This window comes from Dermochelys coriacea, chromosome 28, assembly GCF_009764565.3.
Source record: "Dermochelys coriacea isolate rDerCor1 chromosome 28, rDerCor1.pri.v4, whole genome shotgun sequence".
In the NCBI taxonomy this organism is placed as follows: domain Eukaryota; kingdom Metazoa; phylum Chordata; order Testudines; family Dermochelyidae; genus Dermochelys; species Dermochelys coriacea.
In genome coordinates this window covers 3,421,910-3,442,279 of record NC_050095.1, presented here as the reverse complement: position 1 = coordinate 3,442,279, position 20,370 = coordinate 3,421,910, and the positions used below count along the sequence as shown (strand labels likewise).

General features: G+C 47.0%; 1 protein-coding gene, 4 non-coding genes and 1 pseudogene across 5 annotated transcripts in view; 4 read left to right on the top strand and 2 right to left on the bottom strand.

The window, feature by feature from the left end:
• Positions 1-20,370, top strand: part of LOC119849371 — a 1,398,949-nt pseudogene that overhangs the window by 421,314 nt on the left and 957,265 nt on the right.
• LOC119849376 (zinc finger protein 420-like) overlaps positions 1-20,370 on the bottom strand; it is a 3,142,523-nt gene that overhangs the window by 2,370,125 nt on the left and 752,028 nt on the right. The gene's annotated exons all lie outside the window — the stretch shown is intronic.
• On the top strand, positions 803-876 carry TRNAT-UGU. The gene has a single exon. It is a non-coding gene; the product is annotated as a tRNA-Thr (tRNA).
• On the top strand, positions 10,031-10,103 carry TRNAV-AAC. The gene has a single exon. It is a non-coding gene; the product is annotated as a tRNA-Val (tRNA).
• On the bottom strand, positions 16,139-16,220 carry TRNAS-GCU. Its single transcript has one exon. It is a non-coding gene; the product is annotated as a tRNA-Ser (tRNA).
• TRNAF-AAA lies at positions 19,913-19,984 on the top strand. The gene has a single exon. It is a non-coding gene; the product is annotated as a tRNA-Phe (tRNA).

The window sequence follows — 20,370 nt, the reverse complement described above, 5'->3', positions numbered from 1 at the left end:
CTGCCCCCCGCTCCCACCGCCTCCCGCCCACCGAATGCCCCCCCAATCACTGCCTCCTCCTCCCTCCCAGCTCTTTCATGGCCTGCAGGAGGCTCTGGGCGGAGCGGGGAGGAGCGAGGGCACTGCAGGCTCGGGGGAGTGGGCTGGAAGGGTTGCAGTGGAGGCAGGGCTGTGGAAGAGCCAGAGGTTGAGGAGTGAGCACTCCCCGGCACATTGGAAATTCGGCAGCTGGAGCTCCAGCCCCGCAGTCGGTGCCTATACAAGGAGCCGCATATTAACTTCTGAAGAGCTGCATGTGGCTCTAGCCACAGGTTGGCCTCCCCTGGCTTACAGTAATCTGATGCCTCAAACAATCTGTCTCTCCCAAAGCGTTGGATCTGCATCCCCAGAAGGCTCCTGCACTGCCTCCCCCCTTTGCACATTCTATAGAAAGGAGCAGCATCAAGGGGTAGTGATGAGCGACAAGGTTCAACGTGGGTGGCAGAGGCTACAGGATCCCAGAGTGTTTGCCTGTCTGGGGCATTTTGATTGAGATCTCACGGACACATTGTAAGGCAGAATCCCAGGAATATCTATGAAAGGAGCATAAGGACGTAAGAACGGCCACACTGGGTCAGACCAAAGGTCCCTATAGCCCAGTCTCTTGTCTTCCGATGAAGTGAGCTGTAGCTCACGAGAGCTTATGCTCAAATAAATCTGTTAGTCTCTAAGGTGCCACAAGTACTCCTTTTCTGTTTGCGAATACAGACTAACACGGCTGCTACTCTGAAACCTGTCAAGTTGCAACTAGATAGTTGAGGCAGGCACTATAGCTTAGTAGGTTAAAGCACCTGTCTTGTAAACAGGAGATCCTGGGTTCAACTCCCAGTGGTGCCTTGTTATACAGCTTTTGTCTCCTCTGCTCACGTTTTCCTCTGTCTTCCTAGGAAACAGAAGAGACCTCCCTTGGCAATCCAAGCAATTGCTTGCTAAGGAAAAGGCTTCTTTGCAGAGGAGCGTTGGAGAGAATCGCATCACCAGCCTGGAGTTGATGAAAAGGCTATTGGCTTTGGCAAGGAGGTTACTTTGACTGCAATTGCTGTGACACTAGAGCTTGTGTCCCACGCCCATGCAATTCACTACAAATGTCTTTGCACAGAGACCCTTCTAGAGGGTTCTCTGCAGGTCTTGCAGGAACTGGAGAATTACTGTCCTTTCACCTTTCATTTTATTGTTGATGAAAAATGGAGCAGTTACAGGAGGAGTCCCAGAGAGTGGCACCATGGCAGAGCTTGCCAATAAACCTGCTGGATAAAGAGCTAATTCAGGATCCAGCATCCAATGCTGCCTTGCTAAACATGCCTTCTCTTTTTGGTCAATCTTTTTTCTTAACGGAGAAGCCCGCCTTTGACTAGCCATACATACGCTTGCAAAAGAAACAGGTCTTTTTGCTGAGAAGTGTTGAAAGGAGGCATCGGATGAACATGGAAACAAGGTAAAGGTTGCTGTAACTCATCTTGCATGCACGGCAGTTGAATCTGGGCTGCCTCTTACAATACTGTGCTAATGATGAGTAGCTACACCCCTCCAGGTGCTGTGACCACTTGGCCAACAATATGCAGCGACACACTATGGACACACTATGGTCCATGTTAGAAAGCTTTTCCTCAACCCTCCCACTTCACTAGTTCTTGTGACGCAAGCAGCAAAAGGCCAGAAGTCCAAAGCGCAGACAATGCAATGTTTATTGGGGTTAGTTTCCAAACAAGCATATTTCCGAGCCCTTCACACCAGTTGGGCTTATCTCTATACGTCGAGAAAGTCTTTTCCCCGGTGTTCCCTTCCAAGCTCTCATGCCACAGAGCATTTACCCTGTATCCCCCTTCCCAGGTCTGATGCCGCAGAGCCTTGCCTGTGTCCCTGTTTCCCATTCCCCCCCTTTAGCAAGCATGATTCCAATTTCCTCTCCACTTCCTGTTTGACCCCAGTTTATATAATAATATTCTCAGCTATACCTTAACCAATCGTTTTACTGAAATTTAACTAACCAATCCTAACATATTGTAACATAATTCTCTAACCAATTATATCCCACTACTTTAATTAACTTACATCTAGCAAAATTAATTATACAACAGACAGAAACAATTAGAGAACCAGACACATTAACAATAGAAAACCGGGGGGCATAAAGATAAAACATACAGAAATGATGGTTTCACAACCATAACCATTGATAAGTGATTTCTTGCCAGACAGGATGCTGGCAAACTACGTTTTCTTTAACCATCTTAAGATTCATTTCTTTATCTAGTGGTGAGGGGCACTATCTGGACAGGATCGCCTTCCTAACAGCTCAATACCACCTTATTTCAGTGTGTCTGGTTTGGGATGTGACAATGTGACTGTACGCTTCCCAGCTCATGGCTGCCCCTGCTGCTTAGCTAAAGGCCTTAGTCTAAGAACAAGGCCTCCAGCTATCCTAGTGAGAGAAGGCCCGTACACAGGTGGACTGTGATTTTGATTTTGATTCTTCATTTTTATACCCCTGTAACTAGCTAAGTGATAAAAACACACCTAAGTGCTATAGCAGTCTCACATGTACATAGAGTGAGACCAGAGCTGGCTCCAGTTCGCACTGTGGATGCTCACACAAAGACAACAGCAATGACAACACACTAACATTTCTGTAGTTGACAGGATTTGAACCTGCGTGGGGGCGACCCCCACAAGGGATTTCAAATCCATCGTCTTAACCACTCAGCCACACCTACTTGATGGATAGCTACACTATGACTCTGTTCTCACAGAATTGTCACTTCAAATTGCTTGCTCAGACCAGCTTCCCCAGCACAAGTGTGTCCATGGCTGAACAGCAAGAATTTCTGCCCCTTTCTCTTCCGTCTGGAGCATGATTAGAGTGTGTTTGTGGTTAATGACATTGCAATAGAGTGGTGTTCATTCCCCACTTTGACAAGTCAGACAGTCCCTTTCCTATTCAAATCTCCAGCACATCATTCCAATAGCAGGGGTCAGGATTTCTCTGGGGCACTGTCAGGGATGCAGGTAGCTACATCCCCTCTGTTTGACTATTGCCATTGCAGAAGAGAAGGTTTCAATGGAATTGAATGCCCTGGCTCAGCCAAGAGACACCGGGAGGTTTTCCTGTTCATGGATCTGTGCAAAGGAAATTGTGTCTCTGTGTGAAATTGAGGAGGGAAATGAAACATTCACATGGTGGCACAATGCCCTAAGGAATGTGGGTGAAGGACTTCGGCTGAGAAATGATTTAACAGGGGTTTGTATCAATTTCTTACCCTGATTAAAAACTATGGCTAAAAGGCAGCCATTGTTGTTAGTACTTGTACCTGTGTAGGGACACCCGGGTGGGTATCAAGTCCATTGCCTTAACCAGGGGTAGTTGTTTATTTTATCAAGATCTAAATTTCTTGGTCAAGATATAGTCATGGTCTAGATTCCAGAGAAAATAATACGCTGATGATAATAAGAAGTATATAAAATTTTTGCAGTCACTATGGGCATAACTGTGATGATTGTGTCATGTTTGCTCTATATCTTGTGCCACTGCCTTTCCCTTTAGCCTTGTTGTTTACCAAGGGTAAAACTAAACATCTCTTCAGATACAAGGGAGTGTTTATGTTCATTCCTGCTAGCTCACAAGGGTTTGATGTAGTTGCTTTCAATCCTCCAGCTCTTCGGGGACAAGGAACAATTCAGGCTGTCACTGAACTGAAGGAGGGAGATCATTTTTTGACAGGGAGAGGGATGCCTCCTCTTAAAGGTGTTTGTCTGGCTGGCAGCTCTGGTTCCCAGATCTCTCCTGAGGGAAGAAAGTTTTGATGCAAAATACTAAAACTTTTAAGGGAGAGGAGAGAAAGTCAATGGACACATGATGGGGCCGGTCTGAACCACAACATGGTTCTTTTATGTGGGATGACTCTGAACACTGACTGATCTCCACTCAATTGGATTTGAAGAGATGTTTAGTTTTGCACTTGGTAAACTACAAGACTGAAGCAATTTTATGGATGGTGACACTATGATTGAAGGGTTATTTAATGTTGTAAAAATTGGTAAAAACACTTAGCTTAAACTTGAGCTGCCTGTTATTAAAAGCTGGTTTCCCCACGTCAGTTCCATAAGCTCTTCTAGTATTGCCCTGGGTTATCTCATGCTTTGGTGGGAAGTAAAGGGAATTGTCCCGTGCTGCCCTTGGCTCCAGGCTGATTTATCCAGGGAGGGGACGTGGAATTGATTTGTTTGCTGTTGAGAAGGGAGCCAGGCCAGTTCTCAGGGAACGAGAACTCCCAGCATCTTCCCAGCCCAACCTAGGCTACGGCCCTGTCCAGCCTCTGTTCCCCTGGGGGCCCTGCATGTCTGACTCTAGAGCATGCAGGGAGTAGCAACTGAGGCAGAGAACAGTCTGGGCTGGGCAGATGCTAGGACCATAGCACCAGAGGCCTGTACTGTCTCCCTCCCCAGCAGCAAACAATCAGTCCCCACCCCCACCCTGGGACAGCAGCCTGGAGCTAAGGGCAGCACCCAGTGGGGGTTTCTCTTTTTGCCCCTACTGGGGTGAGCAGGGACCTGGGGTGTTTCTAGCAGAGTCCGTTGGAACTGAATTGGGGAACCAGCTTTGAATAAGTTTCAGAGTAGCAGCTGTGTTAGTCTGTATTCGCAAAAAGAAAAGGAGGACTTGTGGCACCTTAGAGACTAACAAATTTATTTGAGCATAAGCTTTCGTGAGCTACAGCTCACTTCATCGGATGCATCTTTTAATAAGAGGCAGCTCAGGTTCAGACTAATTTTGTTGCAATTTTTTTTATAATGTAAAAAAAAATCAAAAGTAAACAGGCAACAATTATTGGAACTCTTTTCTGCTAGTGTTCCCTGCCATAGAAAGAAATGGCTTTGTGACTTTTCATGATATGGGAGTCAGGTTCCCTCACTGTTCAGAATCAATGTGCACAGAAGAAGCCTGTTGTTTCATTTCTTAAGTTCTTCTGCCCTCGTGTGGCCATTTCCTTCCCCTCCCTCCTGTCCAAAGCGCAGAGCTCAATTCCTCCAGGGAGAGAAGGACAGCTTTCTTCTTTCCTTCCTAAACAGCCCCTTTCCTTGGATTACCCTTTGCTGGGATCTGGATGGGGAACAGCCGTTTCTGAGGATTCATTTAACACCATGTTGGGTGCTGAGATATAGATTTTACAGCCAGACTAGATCACTATGTACATCTGCTCTGACCTGATTCTGTCTATGTACAAAGAGAAAAGGAGGACTTGCGGCACCTTGAGACTAATAAATTTATTTGAGCATAAGCTTTCATGAGCTACAGCTTACGATGCATCCAATGAAGTGAGCTGTAGCTCACGAAAGCTTATACTCAAATAAATGTGTTAGTCTCTAAGGTGCCACAAGTCCTCCTTTTCTTTTTGCGAATACAGACTAACACGGCTGCTACTCTAAAACCTGTCTATGTACATCAGCTGTGACAAAGGAGCTCTGCGTTTCTGGTCTAAATGGAATTATTTGGGCATTAATTCTATCGGGATGAAGGGGCTCTAGTTACCTGTGCCCTGTACCTCTAAGGGATTGGGGCAATGCTGGAGAGATTGAAGGGCATGGAGCTGGGGAGCAGTGTGTGCTCCAAGGAAAGTTGTTGCTGTCCTCTGGTAACACAAAGCAGGTATGGTGATTTTGTAATCCGTGGTGTTTGTGTATATATATAAAGTGTACTAAATCTCCAGGTTCAAACCCATCCCTTGTCTGGGCTATCCAATGCACTCTTTGTTGAGTGTATAGCTCCGTGATTGAACATTTGCCTGCCTGGCAATGGGTTCCTCCTTTAAATCCCAGTGCTTCTGTTTATAAACTTTTTTGAATGAAAATCGATTTCCTTACCCCTCTCCAGTATGATCAGGAATGATGCTTGTAATAAATTTAAAAACTCAGCATTTTACTATGCAAATGTATAAAAACCTAGCAAACCTGTCCATCAGCTGAAATCCGTTCCAGTCCTCGACATCTCTAAGAGGGACACTGTATTTGAGGCATGTGGGACACGTCTGTGATGATGATCGGTTGAAAAATGCTGGATTCAATGAAAGATGAGACCATTGGAGGGGAATATGAACGGCAGCGCCACACAGGGTCATAATACTCACATATGGGGCTTCACTGTCACTACCCTTCTGTGTTCCATCATTTATATCCTGGAGAATCACATCCTCCCCATTCCCACACACTGTCAAACAAAAATCTTTTCCCCTTGACCCAGTGCAACCCTACTGTAAGGGGACTGTTGCCCCATTACTAATATTTAGTGCGGGTGTTTTAGTTGCTAGCTCCCAGTACTCAAAAGGAAGGGTCGATGGGGAATCAGGACCCTGAGCCTGACAGTCCCCAGGAACAATGGGGAGAGGCCAATGCTCCAGGTCAGCCTGAATGACAGGGCGGGCAGGCTAATGAGGGAGACAGGAGGCCAGGGAGGTCCTGTCCTCCGTGTGAGCTGGAATTGCCTGGGTCAGACAGAGTGGGGCTGAGCTAAGGAGAAAGCAGGGGCCCGATCTTAGCTGGGGAGCAGAGCTGTGTGAGATCCAGAGGGACCAGAAAAGCAGCCCAGAGAGAGCAGCCCCTGTCCTGGGAGCAGAGCTGCAGCCCCAAAGCCAGAGGCACAGCCCAGAGAGAGCAGACTTGCCCTGGGAGCAGAGCTGCAGCAACTAGAGCCAGAGGGGCCAGAAAAGCGGCCCACGAAGCAGGTCAGTGGTGAGAGCAGAGTCACAGAAGCAGCCTGCAGAGCAGACCTGTCCTGGGAGAAGAGCTGCAGCAACCAGAACCAGAGGGGCCAGAGAAATAGCTCAGGGAGCTGGAGGCAGAGCAGCAGCCCTGCTGAGGCAGAGTGGAGCTGGAGCTGGGGCTGAGCAGTCCGGAGCTGGGTGTCATGAGCAGCTAGGGAGAGCGAGGTGGGACCCTGGGCAGTGGGCCCAGCACAGGGAGACGCCTCAGCCAGGAGGTTCTGCAGGCCAGACTCGAAGGGGGATTGGTAACCCCGATAGTCCTCAGAGGAGTGGGGCTAGGGCTTGGGCGGAGCAGGGGCGGGGGCTATGGAGAAGACGTGGAGCAGGGGCTGGAGCAGCACACAGCTGCACAGGACACCAGGAAATTTGCAGCTGCGTACTTTGTGTATGGGCAAGGATGGTGACACTAGGATTGAAGGATTATTTAGTGCTATAGTGAATTGTAAAACACAAACAAACCCAGTTAGCTTAAATTAGGGCTGCTGGTTATTAAAGGCTGGTTTCCCCACATCAGTTCCAAAAGTTCTTCTAGAAACGCCCTGGGTTGTCTCATGCCTTGGTGGGAAGTAAAGGGAATTGTCCCGTGCTGCCCTTAGCTCCAAGGTGATTTTTCCTGGGAGGGGACGTGGAATTGATTTGTTTGCTGTTGAGAAGGGAGCCAGGCCAGTTCTCAGGGAACGAGAACTCCCAGCAACTTCCCAGCCCAACCTAGGCTACGGCTCTGTCCAGCCTCTGTTCCCCTGGGGGCCCTGCATGTCTGACTCTAGAGCATGCAGGGAGTAGCAGCTGAGGCAGAGAACAGTCTGGGCTGGGCAGATGCTAGGACCATAGCACCAGAGGCCTGTACTGTCTCCCTCCCCAGCAGCAAACAATCAGTCTCCACCCCCACCCTGGGGCAGCAGCCTGGAGCTAACACCCAGTGGGGGTTTCTCTTTTTGCCCCTACTGGGGTGAGCAGGGACCTGGGGGTGTTTCTAGCAGAGTCGTTGGAACTGAATTGGGGAACCAGCTTTTAATAACAGGCTGCTCAAGTTCAGACAAATTGTGTTGCAAATTTATTTATAATATAAAAGAATTCATAAGTAAAAGGGCAGGAATTATTGGAACTCTTTTCTGCTAGTGTTCCCTGCCATAGAAAGAAATGGCTTTATGGCTTTTCATGATATGGGACTCAGATTCGTTTGCTATTCAGAATCAATGTACACACAAGCCTGTTGTGTTTCATTTCTTAGGTTCTGGTGCCATCATATGTCCATTTCCTTTCCCTCCTTTCTGTGCAAAGTGCTGGTATTTTGCACAGTAAAGGTATTTCCTCGGGAGGGAAGGGGAGCTGCATTCACTTAATGAGCAATCACTAGAAAATGAACATAAGAACAGCCACACTATGTCAGACCAATGGTCCAGCTAACCAGTATCCTGTCTTCTGACAGTGGTCAATGCTAGGTACTTCTGAGGGAATGACCAGAACAGGGACTCATCAAGTGATCCATCCCCTGTCGCCCATTCCCAGCTTCTGGTGACAGATTAAAGCCATTAGATGAGGCCTCCATCCCTCAGAGAAATCATCTCCCTTCTTCAATTAAGGGACATCTTGGATCTTTCCATATCCCTGAAGAGACCAAGGGTTGGAATCTGCTGTATCCAACCATTTCTGTACATAGCAGGAACAAACGCAAAGAGTTCCTTTAGAAGGAGTTGTCTCCTTCCTTTGCAGGTTAGATTTTTCTATGATTTTTCTTCTCTACAGGAAGCTGTAGCTTAAATATATTGAAATACAATGTGCGACCCTCTGGGTAGGTGGGAAAAGAGAAGCCAGCTCAGCACATGATGAAAGTGGAGCCTAAATCCTCCGAGGAGAGGAAGACATCTTTCTTCTCTTTGTCCTAAACAGCCCCCTTCCTTGGATAACCCTTTGCTGGGATCCGGATGGGGAACAGCCGTTTCTGAGGATTAATTTCCCATGATATTTAGTGTTGATTCATAGATTTTACAGCCAGACTAGATCACTATGTACATCCAGTCTGACCTCGTTTGTAACAGAGTCCAGAGAATTTTCCCCAGTGACTCCTACATCCATCTCCACATCTTCTGATTGAATGAGCACAGTTCATTCAGAAAGTCATAATGTTTGGATGTAAAAGGTGTGAAGTGATGGGAAAATTGGCCCTTCCTCCTAGTTTCAATTCTTTAACTCCTACATCTCGACAATAATACTCAGCTCTTTACTGGCCATAAATGAAACCCGGTTCTCACTAGGGTTGATGGAAGAGGTTTTTCCGTACCGTCAGCATGGTTGAGTGGTCTAAGGGACAAGACTCTATATCTCAAGTCAGTGTTCTGATCTCTGTATAGAGATGTCTGTTTAAATCACACTCCTGATACAACCTTTGAGTCTAGCTCAAAAAATTGCCTCATTTCAATCAGCTTCGTCACATGGAGACACAGTAGCTGGAGAAAGCCTAGTATGGCTGACAAAAATCTGTGTGCATGCATTCCCAAGTGGTTAGAATTTTGTGCTCTTACTCTCAATTCCCAGTTGCGGAAGGACTCTTTCTAACAAAACTTTGCTTTCCATTCTTCACTTGCAAGTCAAACAAAAAATACAATATTCCCCTCACCCCATCCTTCTTCATGCTGCTGGAAAACGCTGTACCTTAAAGCCCAGGCTCTATGCCCTTTTATAGAACTAGATCTGCCTTTTTCCCCTATTAATTGTATCGGGTTTCTCAGCTTTGGCTGCCCCCTGTTTGTCAACTCTGTGCAAGCAGGAAGCAACCAAAGTGCTGATTTCCTGGCGCATTGGTTACGGGATCATGGTGTTTGCACAGTGTCTGCATGTCCATCTTTCATCTCCTTGTCCTCCTCAGTAAGCCGAACCCTTTCCCACAAATAGTTTAATCAGAAACTGTAGTGACCTAAGAACCTGCAGGTTTCCCTCCCTCATCTTTATTTTACTGCATTTCAGTGTTTTGTCTGATTGTCACTGGAAGCTGTAAGGGAAATGTCCATGAAAAAGTAGAGTGGATGTGAGCTTTGTTGGTTGTGAGATATGTCTGTGTTTTGTTTCATTGTGAGATGCGCAAATTGGAGGTGCCCTTGCAGCATTTGTGATGATTGTTTGAGTTAAAACATAAGTTCTTGGTGCCCTTTGCTTCCCTGTTCTTCAAAGGGACACCAGCTGATGTAGTGGCTACTGAGAGAGCCTTCAAAAAAGGGCCCCAAAAGTGACAGTAACTGGTTTCTGTAGTGTAGTGGTTATCACATTTGCCTAACACGCAAAAGGTACCTGGTCCAAAACCAGGCAGAAACAGTGCTGCTTTCTCTCTTGTGGCTCCTGTTGTCTTCTTTCCATCCAACTCCTTTCTCAAATACATCCATAGCTTCTATGCTTTCCTTTCATGAAACTTTAAGTTCAAAAGGAGAATGTTATCCTGCATGTTGAGGGACGGAATAGACCATCATTTGGGAGATTGCCAGCTACATAACAAATCTGAGCATAGAAGAATCCCAACCCTATGTCCTGCATATTTACCTCCCAGCCAGCAGTTTCCCCCTCCCTTTTGTTTATTCTGAGCTAACCACAAACAACCTCGTGTATCCGTTCCATGTCAGAAAAATCGATTTCCTGATTATCTCATTTCCCCTCCTTTCCTGGCTATGCAGGGTTGGGGTGTAAGGAATCAGAACATAATAATTGGAAATCACTAACCCATCCTTTTAACATACAATATCACTTTTCCCTTTCTAGAAAACATTTTCCCCATAATATTTTTTAACACTCAACAGCTTGTTCATCTTCAAACCATGTTAAGACAAGCTCTGGGCTACAAATTTCCTTACTGTTCCCTTGATTTTTTTAGCACAGTAAATTGATATAAAAGAAACAGAAAACAAAACAATTTCCAATATTATAAATTGAGGACACGTCTTTTTTTTAAAAAGTTTTAATGCCATTTTGTTTTACTCTCAGGCCGGTTTTTATAAATCAATCACAAATGCATTAACGAGGAATACAGTGTGACCCAGTCGATAGGCAGAGAGCTGACTCCATCCGCAGCCTGAAACAACCTCTGTGACAATAAAGAGGGCTGGGAAGGATATGACACGGAAGTACTTATATGCCCAATGCAGAGCTGGCAGCAATGTAGGAAGAAGTAGAGAAGCTCCAGATCGCTGAAGGGGACAGTGAGCTCCTGAAGGGTTATTTTCCCCCTCTCTTAGCTAGGCTAGAATAGAAGAGGAGAAAATTCTCTCTCACTCTCGGAGGATGATGCAAATGTCAATTTGTCCTCTCTTTCTGTTCCACTAAAGCTCAGAGACAGGAGGAGACATTTGCTGCCTAAGAGCCTTGAGAGAGCAAGGCTAGGGAGCAGGCAAAGCTAAGGGCCCCGTTACACGGAATCTAATTCCTATCAGCTCATGTGAGGTGCTATCAAAACCCCTCCCTGAGCTTCTAGGATAGAGTTAGGATTGGCTCCATGTGTTTTCCTGGAAGAGCCTCTAGGTAGGAGGAAGAAGAAGCAGAGAGGGTTGTGATGGGCCTAAATGAATGCAGACAAGGATTGTACTTCTTGGGGTTTGTTTGCGTTGCTTTTGTGATCCTGGTGGAGGAAGCTGAAGCATCATTTGAGTTTGTGGCAATGCCTTTGGTTAGGCTCAGTTTGTGACCCTGAGCACAGGGGATCCTTCACCCTCTGTTCTTGTCCCCTCAGGGAAATTGAGAATGGACCAGGTTCCCAAATTAGTCCGAGTAGCTGGCGAAAACCTAGTACAGGTGATCAAAAACCACCCTCCGTGGTGGTCTAATCTAGTGGTTCAATTTCAGTGCTTTCACCACCGTGACCTGAGTTTGATTTCCAGCCAGGAAATTAAGCTTTTCAACACATATCTTCACTTCTTGTCCCCTCAATTCATACTTCATCATGCTCAGATGGGTTTTGGAGACTACGTGAAACTCAAATGGCCTCAGAACAGAGCATAGGCATGTTCCGATTGTGGACCTTTCATACAAGTAGAGCTGTGCAAATCATTTATTTCCTTGCTTGCTAGCTAGTCTAACCTATATAATAATAATAATTAATAATAATCCAGGTTGACCCAAGATTAATTTTTTTCAGTTTTCTTGTTGAAACAAAATTAAAAAAAAACATTTTTGGTCCACCAAAATATTTCAGTAAATAAAATATTCATCCAAAACCCATTCACCCAGCTCCATAGACTAGTCTTCAGAATTAACCAGCTGGAGAGAAGGATCAGTAGCCTCTTCCATTCCTGAAGTCTAGCTGCTGAAGGGTGGGATGGATCAGAAAACAACAACTGGAAATTTCTAAGCCAGCCTTTCAACACACACAACACCACTTTTCCCTTTTGAAATAACATTATTTCCTTAGCCCTTTTTCACATCAACCTCTTGTTCTTCTTCAAATGATGTTACCACAAGCTCTGAGATACTAATTTCCTTACTGCGCCCTTGATATTTTTAAAAACAACAAGGAGTCCTTGTGGCATCTTAAAGACTAGCAAATTTATTTGGGCATAAACTTTTGTGGGCTATAACCCACTTCATCAGATGCATGGAGTGGAAAATACAGTAGGCAGATATAAATACACAGCACATGAAAAGATGGGAGTTATCTTACAGAGTGTGTGTGGGGGGGGTGGTCAGTGCTAACGAGTCCAGTTCAATTAGGGTGGATGTGGCCAATTTCCAACCGTTGACAAGAAGGTGTGAGTATCAACAGAGGGAAAATTATTTTTTGTAGTGACTTGGCCACTCCCAGTCTTTATTCAGGCCTAATTTGATGGTGTAAAGTTTGCAAATTAATTCCAGTTCTGCAGTTTCTCGTTGAACTCTGTTTTTGAAGGTTTTTTTTTTAAAAAAATGGCCACTTTTAAGTCTGTTATTGAGTGTCCAGGGAGATTGAAATGCTCTCCTGCTGGTTTTTGAATGTTACAATTCTCGATGTCTGATTTGTGTCCATTTACTCTTTTGCATAGAGACTATCTGGTTTGTCCAATGTACATGGGAGAGGGGCATTGCTGGCACATGACGGTATCTCTCAGGGGGAGGGATAAGTCAGAGTTTGAGCATTGGCCTGCTAAACCCAGGGTTGTGAGTTCAATTCTTGAGGGGGCCATTTAGGGATCTGGGGCAAAAATTGGGGATTGGTCCTGCTTTGAGCAGGGGGTGGGACTAGATGATGACCTGAGTCCCTTCCAACCCTGATATTCTATGAGCATGTTGGTAGATGTGCAAGCGAACAAGTGATGGTGTGGCTGATGTGGTTAGGTCTTATGATGGTGTCTCTTGAATATGTGGAAATATCAGTTTGTTCTCTCTTCCTGTTCTATCTAAGCTAAGAGGAAGAGACATTTCCTGCATAAGATTGTTGAGAGGCAAGAAAGTGCATTTCATTTTGGACTCACCATATAAACAAAAAAGTACACTTAAGGGAGTAAGATCAAGCCCCCAGTACAGAGCTCAAACCCATGACCCTGAGAGTAAGAGTCTCATACTCTACCAAAAAGAAAAGGAGGACTTGTGGCACCTTAGAGAGACTAACAAATTTTGTTAGAGCATAATCTTTCGTGAGCTACAGCTCACTAGCTCACGAAAGCTTATGCTCTAATAAATTTGTTAGTCTCTAAGGTGCCACAAGTACTCCTTTTCTTTTTGCGAATACAGACTAACACGGCTGCTACTCTGAAACCATACTCTACCAACTGAACTAGCCAGGCTGTCTGTAGCACTTCTTCAAAGGCATAGTCACAGTGTGAGTTGAGATTCCTTTTCTGACATTTGCCTTCGGTCTTCATTCCTTCGCTCTCCAGCTAGCAAACAGGGGCTATTACAAGGCTGGTTAGATGCTGATTTCTACATCAGAGAGCTGGGGTTGATTTACCAGCTGGTCAGAGAAACAAGCACGGGAGGGTGGAATTTAGTGTTCTCCCGCCACGGGGAGATGCTCTTTGACTCACATAGTAGGGGAGAGTCAGAAAAAGCTTCTCAGCTCCCAGAGTGGGGGTAGACAAGTAGGTTCCCCTCAAGCCACACACACATTTTTGCAGGACATCAGACCTCCTGCGGAGAAGCTCCTCAAAGAAAATGTGGCCCCAGAAGTGTCAGAGAAGGGTATCACACTTTGCCTTACGAGGTGGGTGAGGGAAACCCGTAGGTCCTTAGGTCCCTCCGGCATCTGATGAAACCATTTGTGGGAAAGAGTCTGGGGTAGCCAAGCAGGACAAGGAGAGGACAGAAGGGCTTGCAGCTGGTGTGCAATCCCCGTGCTCCCAGTGGCCCAAAAGAAGCAGGGCTCAGCACTTTGTCAGCTTCCTGAGAGCGCAGTGCTGACAAAATGAAAGCTACACTAGGGGCAGCTAAAGCCATGAGACCTATGAAAATGAATCAGCCTCCCATCAAGTGACATCAACTCCCCTCTCTGGGTTTCTATCCCAGAAATACTGTCAGCTCAATGATTTTTTCCCCTGACAGAGCCTCCAGATTATAAACAGAAGAAGAAGCGGAGAAGACTGCATTGGGGTAAATGAAAGCAGAGGCCCTACCTGGTCCTTTAAGTGGTGGGCTCTGGTGTTTTAACAGCCAAGTCATGGGTTCAATTCCCACAGGGCAATGAAAGTTTTTAAACAAAATATCCATTCATTCCGCATTTGAAATTGGGAACAAAAAAGGGCTCCTTCACTTCATCAACAAGGCTTTTTTCTCAGCAAATATTTTTAAAAGGCACTGACTCGAGCTGCAGATCTCATTTCATTTGTATTTACAATGGAATGATTCTTTCTAATATAGACAGAAATTCTTCAGCTAGCCTTGGATTCCACAGGAATACTAGAAGCAATGGTGTCTAACTAATACCTGCCTTTTTTTCGGAGAACAGGAATATCTGAGTTTTCCAAGGACATTTCCCTTCCAGCACCTTGGGCCTCCTCTAACAATATAGGAAACCGACATGCAGTCAAATACATGGAAAGTTTCTCAGCAAAGGGTTCACTGAGCAGGCCAGGGGAAAAGTTTTGCCACCCTGACCTTAAATGGAAAGCAAGAAGGTAACTCTCAGAGTACACAACCAGAGTAGGTAGGGCACCCACTTATGACTCAAAACCACCGATTATGAGTCTCACGTTCTACATTGTCAATGTACTGTGCCCTTCTCTCTCCATCTATATATTGAACAGCTAAGCCTACCTCCTCTCAAGCCATGTCAAGTCTCTTCTGGATAAGGAGCATAGAATTTACCCAACTAGGTGGCCTGAATGCAGAGCTTTGGAGGATCTTTGAATTCCCTCCAACTTCTATCATAAAAATGCTAAGCAGTTGGTTTTGTAATGTTACCGGAGAGGTTGAAATGAGGCCGTTTCTTCAGGTAGAAGACAACGATTGTGTCAGGAGGAAGCCCCATAGTCACCACTGTCATATAATGATGATATGGTTTGTACAACATGTGTCTTGTGAGGTATCATTGTAAAAGTTGTGATCTGATGAACGTTAATACCTGGTTGGATGATGTGTGCTAGCCTTGTCTGAGAAGTGATGAAGTTTTACTCTGTGTGCATTATTGAAATATTTATGAGGTTGGGAAATGCCCACCATCAGCCTTTCAGGTGCGACAATGGAAAAGCCAGACTCGCTGCTGGCCCATTAAAGGTATCCACGCTCCCAAGGTCTATCCCAGGAACCGTATACAATGCAGACTTCTCCAAGATAGCACAGAGACAATGGACACTGCTTGACTCCCATCCTAGCAAAGGAGCTTTCTAGAGAGTTGGAAGAAACTATGAAAGAGGGGAAGAGACATCCTGACTTGGCCTCGCTCCCCCACAACTCAACACCTGGAAACACATCAGGAAGCCAAAGACTGAACTGAAATAATTCAGAGATCAGAAGAGAATAATAATAATCCATTCAAATCAAAGTCCCCAAACAGACTAGTATTGGTTTTTCAGCAGAAAATTTTCAATTTGGGGGATTTTGTTTTCCCAGTCAGACCTTGCCAAGGGAAGCAGAGAGAAAATGTTTGAGTTGCCTCGTTCAGAACAGCTTGGCCTACATACTCTAGTTGTGGGTCACTGTCATGGCCTTGCTGAGGACGGGGACATTTTAATAATTTGGGGAGGTGCCAGGGTGTTTGGGGGAGACTATGAGGATGTTACCTTTTGAGATAAGATATAGAGAGCTAGACAATTCTTTCAGCACCACATTTCATTTAAAGCAGGGGATCTGAGTTCCTGAGAAGGTTTTTGTTTGCAGGAAGCACCATGGTTTGGTCTGTCATTGTACCAAAGGGGGAGATGGTTGTTTGTAAAAGAAGAGAGAAGACTGAACGCCTTCGATGAGGATGGGATTCGAACCCATGCGTGCAGAGCACAATGGATTAGCAGTCCATCACCTTAACCACTCGGCCACCTCATCTGAGCTGTCAGGGAAAGGACATGAGGAGAAATCTAAGGCCAGCATGGATAAGGACAATAAGGAGTTTTTAAATACTAAGCATAAGCAGGGTCTGAATGAGCTCCCCCCTCACATCTAGTGAGGAGCTGGGGGAAAGACTTCATGAACTGACCGTTTGCATAGACACTCCTGCTCTGCCTTGGTACACAGAGTGATGGAGCCGCTTTGCCAGAATGACCCGTTTTGGCTGGTGTTGGGTTACAAATCACTTTAGCATTCAGTGAAATGAAATGTTGTTATCCTTCCTGTATGAGTGAAGGGCAGCAGAACATACCTAGTCCATCCTGATTGAGGGGCTAGGTGGGTGAGGAATATCTTTTATTGGACTGCATAGAAGTGATTGGTGAAGGGGACTTCACCTAAACCAGTGGTCCCCAAACTTGTGCCCTCTTATCCATGTCTGTGGCCCCTTGGAAGCCACAGTCGAGAACCAGAGCTGGGAGTGGGGCTGTTGTTTCCTGGGAAGAGGGGTGCGGACAGGGGTAAGGGGGATGAGGCTGGGCCAGGAGCCAGGGGCCCAGGCTAAAGGTGGGGTTGGGGAAGAGCGGGGGCAGAGTGGAGCTGAGTGGTGCTCCCTCCCTGCCCTCCAGGGGGCTGGCTCAGGCCCTGAGGTGCCCCCATGAACATTCCTCTGTGTCTCCCTAGGAAGCATACTCCACATTTTGGGGACCACTGACCCAACTCGCTAAGCAGGGACTAGTGATGCCAAAACCCAGCGAAAGGTAGAACAAGTGCAGGGACCCTGGCACTGGAACCGTGGCCCTGCCCCCCCTTCTGCCTGCAGCCCTACCCTCTTCACGCCTCCACCCATGGTCCCATCAACTACGTCATCTCTGTTCCACCCCTTCCCCCACTGCCCCACCCTGCTCACTCCTTAACCCCCCCCATGGCCCTGAGACCAGAGAAGCTCTGTGCCCCAGCTGCAGCCCCCCCGCCCCCGGCCATATCAGGGAATGAGAGCACCTCCAGCCCTGGGGCCAACATAGGGGAGACTTTTCTAGGGGACCTAATTTGTCCAGGGGCCCTAATCATGGGCCCCATTGGCCCATGTGTCAAGCCGCCACTGCCCCCTTGGCAACACAGCTTCGGGGAGACTTAGCTTCCCCGAGCCTCCATGACATGCCGCCCAGGCTACTACAGCTCAGTGTGTGGCCAGTATCTCTGTTTTCTCTGCTGTTCATGCTGGCCTTCGGGGTGGGCCACCCGGGCAGGCACCCAGGGCACCCGGTCATCAAAGGGGCACATGCAGCAGTGCAAAGGTGCACGCTGCCAGTGTAGTGTCAGAAACTGCTTCCCGTGGGGGGGCTCCCAGATTTCTCCCTGCTTCTTCCCAGCTCAACCCCTCCCACAATGTTCCTCCGTGGCCCCATAGAGGGTTGCAGGGGAGCGAGGAGCAACACGAAGTGTTCCATGCATCCTGATCACTTTCCCCACCTGGGCTGTGTTCTGAGACGAGCATCAGAAGCTGCTTCTCTCTGCCCTCCCCTTATACAGCCCAGGTGAGGAAGGTGACCTGGATGCAGGGAGCCCTGAAGTCACTCCTCACCCCCCCACCCCCACAGCCCCTAGGGTGCCCGGAAGAGCAGCATTCCAGGGAGAAGAAGGCAGCAATGCCAGGTGCCCCATGCCCACAGGTCAGTTTCCCCACATGGGCGCAGGAGGGGTACAGCAATTAGGGTGAAGGAGGTGCAGGAGAGGGGCAGTGGCTGAGGGCACAGGAAGGGAATATGGGAGTTAAGGGCAAAGGGGACACAGTGTAGGTGTTAAGGCACAGGAGGGGGCAGGTGTTGGGGTGAAGGAGGTGCAAGGGTTGGGAGTGCAGGAACTAGGGGCAAAGGGGGAGTAGGGAGCCCACAGGGGCCAGGGGCAGGGGTGTGCCAAAGTTCAGGTTTTGCCCAGGGCACCATTTTCCCTAAGGCTGGTCCTGGTGAGGAGTTTCCCCATTGAGAACATTTCTTGCTGGGAGAGGGTAGAAGAGAAAAGAGGTGTTTTCTCTCTCTCTCTTTCCTCTCCATTTTTTCCCATTCCTTCAATTCCAGAATTCTCCCTTGTATTTCAGACTGGGATTAAAGGCAGCTCCAGACTTTCCCTCTCTGCCTTCTGGGAAATCAAGTTCAAGTTTTTACAAGGAGCTAAAGAAGCCTCAATGCTGCATCTGAATTAATGTCACATTTCTCACTACTTGACAGAAAGAAATGTCATTTCAATCCCAGGTGAGTCCACTCCAGTCATGCCTTAGGGCATTGCGTCACCATGTGGGCATTTCACTTCCCTCCTCAGTTTCACACACAGACACAATTTCCTTTGCACAGATCCATGAACAGCAAAACCTTTCTGTGTCTCTAGTCTGAGCGAGGGCATTCAATTGCATTGAAACCTTCTCTCCTGCAATGGCAACTGTCAGATAGAGGGGCATGGCCACCTTCAGCCCTGACAGTGAGATATTCCCTCTCCTCTTTCTTCATGCTGCTGCTGTTATTCCATGAAACATGAACGATGGAATAAAAACCTAGGTTTACTCCAGGGTGAGGAAAGAAAGGTGCCACCAACTCCCCCCAAAATCTCAGTGACCCAAAGAAAACCCACCCCTGCTATTGGAGATACAACGGGAAAAGGGACTGTCTGAATTGTCAAAGCAGGGAATGAACAATCTACAGCAAAATCATTAACCACAAACACACTCTAACCAGGCTCCAGCCAGTAGGGAAATGGGCAGAAATTCTCGCTGTTCAGCCATGGCCACACTTACAGAACTGCACAGCAGTGAGTGTGCTGGGTAAGCTGGTCTGAGCAAACAATTGGAAATGACCGTTCAATGAGAACAGAACCATCGTGTAGAAAAGCCCCTGTATTAAGTGGTTGTGGCTGAGTGCTTAGGGAGCTGGCCTAGGAAAGCATGGGGGTCTTTCTGTGGCAGTTTGGTTCTTGCCAACTAGGGAAGGCTGGTGTGTGGTGCCTTCATGGCTGTAGTTTCAGTGCCCGAGCACCCAGGGAGCCAAGTCTAGTTTTACTCTCAGGCCAAGGACAAGTCTACATTTCAAACATTGAGTCTACACTGCTGCAGCTCAGTAATGAAGATGCTCTGTGCCAGGGCTTCTCAAACTTCATTTCACTGCAACCCCGTTCTGCCAAAGAAACTTACTACATAACCTCGAGAAGGGGGACCAAACACCAAACCCCTCCACACTGGGCGGGGGGGGGGGGGAACCAAAGCTGAAGCCTGAGCCCTGCCCCTCTGCGGGGGAGAGCAAAACCAAAGCTTGAGGGATTCAGCCCTGGGTGGTGGGGAATCAGACTTTTGGCTTCAGCCCCAGGCCCCAACAAGTCTAACGCCAGCCCTGGTGACCCCATTAAAACAGGGTCACGACCTACCCTGAGGTCCTGTCCCACAGTTTGAAAACCACTGCTCTGTGCTGATGGGAGAGAGTTTTCCTGTCAGTGCAGTTAATCCACTTCCCCAGGAGGTGGTAGCTATGTCAGTGGGAGAAGCTATGTCAGTGGGTGTGCAAGTTGTGGTGTTTACCACATTTATGAAGTTTAATCGAACCCCATTATTAAAAGCACCTGTGGTCTGGGAGTAGAAAAGGAGCTTGCTGAAGCAGGATCTGTCCTTCAAAGTCCTGGAGATCGTGACTCCAGCCCACTGTTGTTATGGGGGTATAGCTCAGTGGTAGAGTGTTTGACTAAAGATCAAGTGGTCTGTGGTTCAAATTCAAGTGCCCTCTTATAAGCTCTTTTTAAAAAAAAAAAAAAAAATTCATTTCCATTCTCCATTATGTTCATGAATTCCACTGTATGAGGATTCTTGAAATGAATGTAAACACTCAATGTTTCACTGTGCAAATGCATAAAAATGTAGCAAACCTGTCCATCAACTGAAATCATTCCAGTCTTCTGTGTTTAGTTTATGTTTTCATAAATTAAACAAAGATATAATATGAATACACATTTGCAGATCCCTGTTCTCCAGGGGCTATGCTGTGCAGAAGAACAAGAACCACCTCCAGTTGGGGGTTCGGGAGTCTGATGAGCAAAGGCAACTTGGTGCAGGCTACAGTCACCAGCACCGTGGCTCTTTCACATTCAACCAGCAGCTGGGCCCCCAGGACAA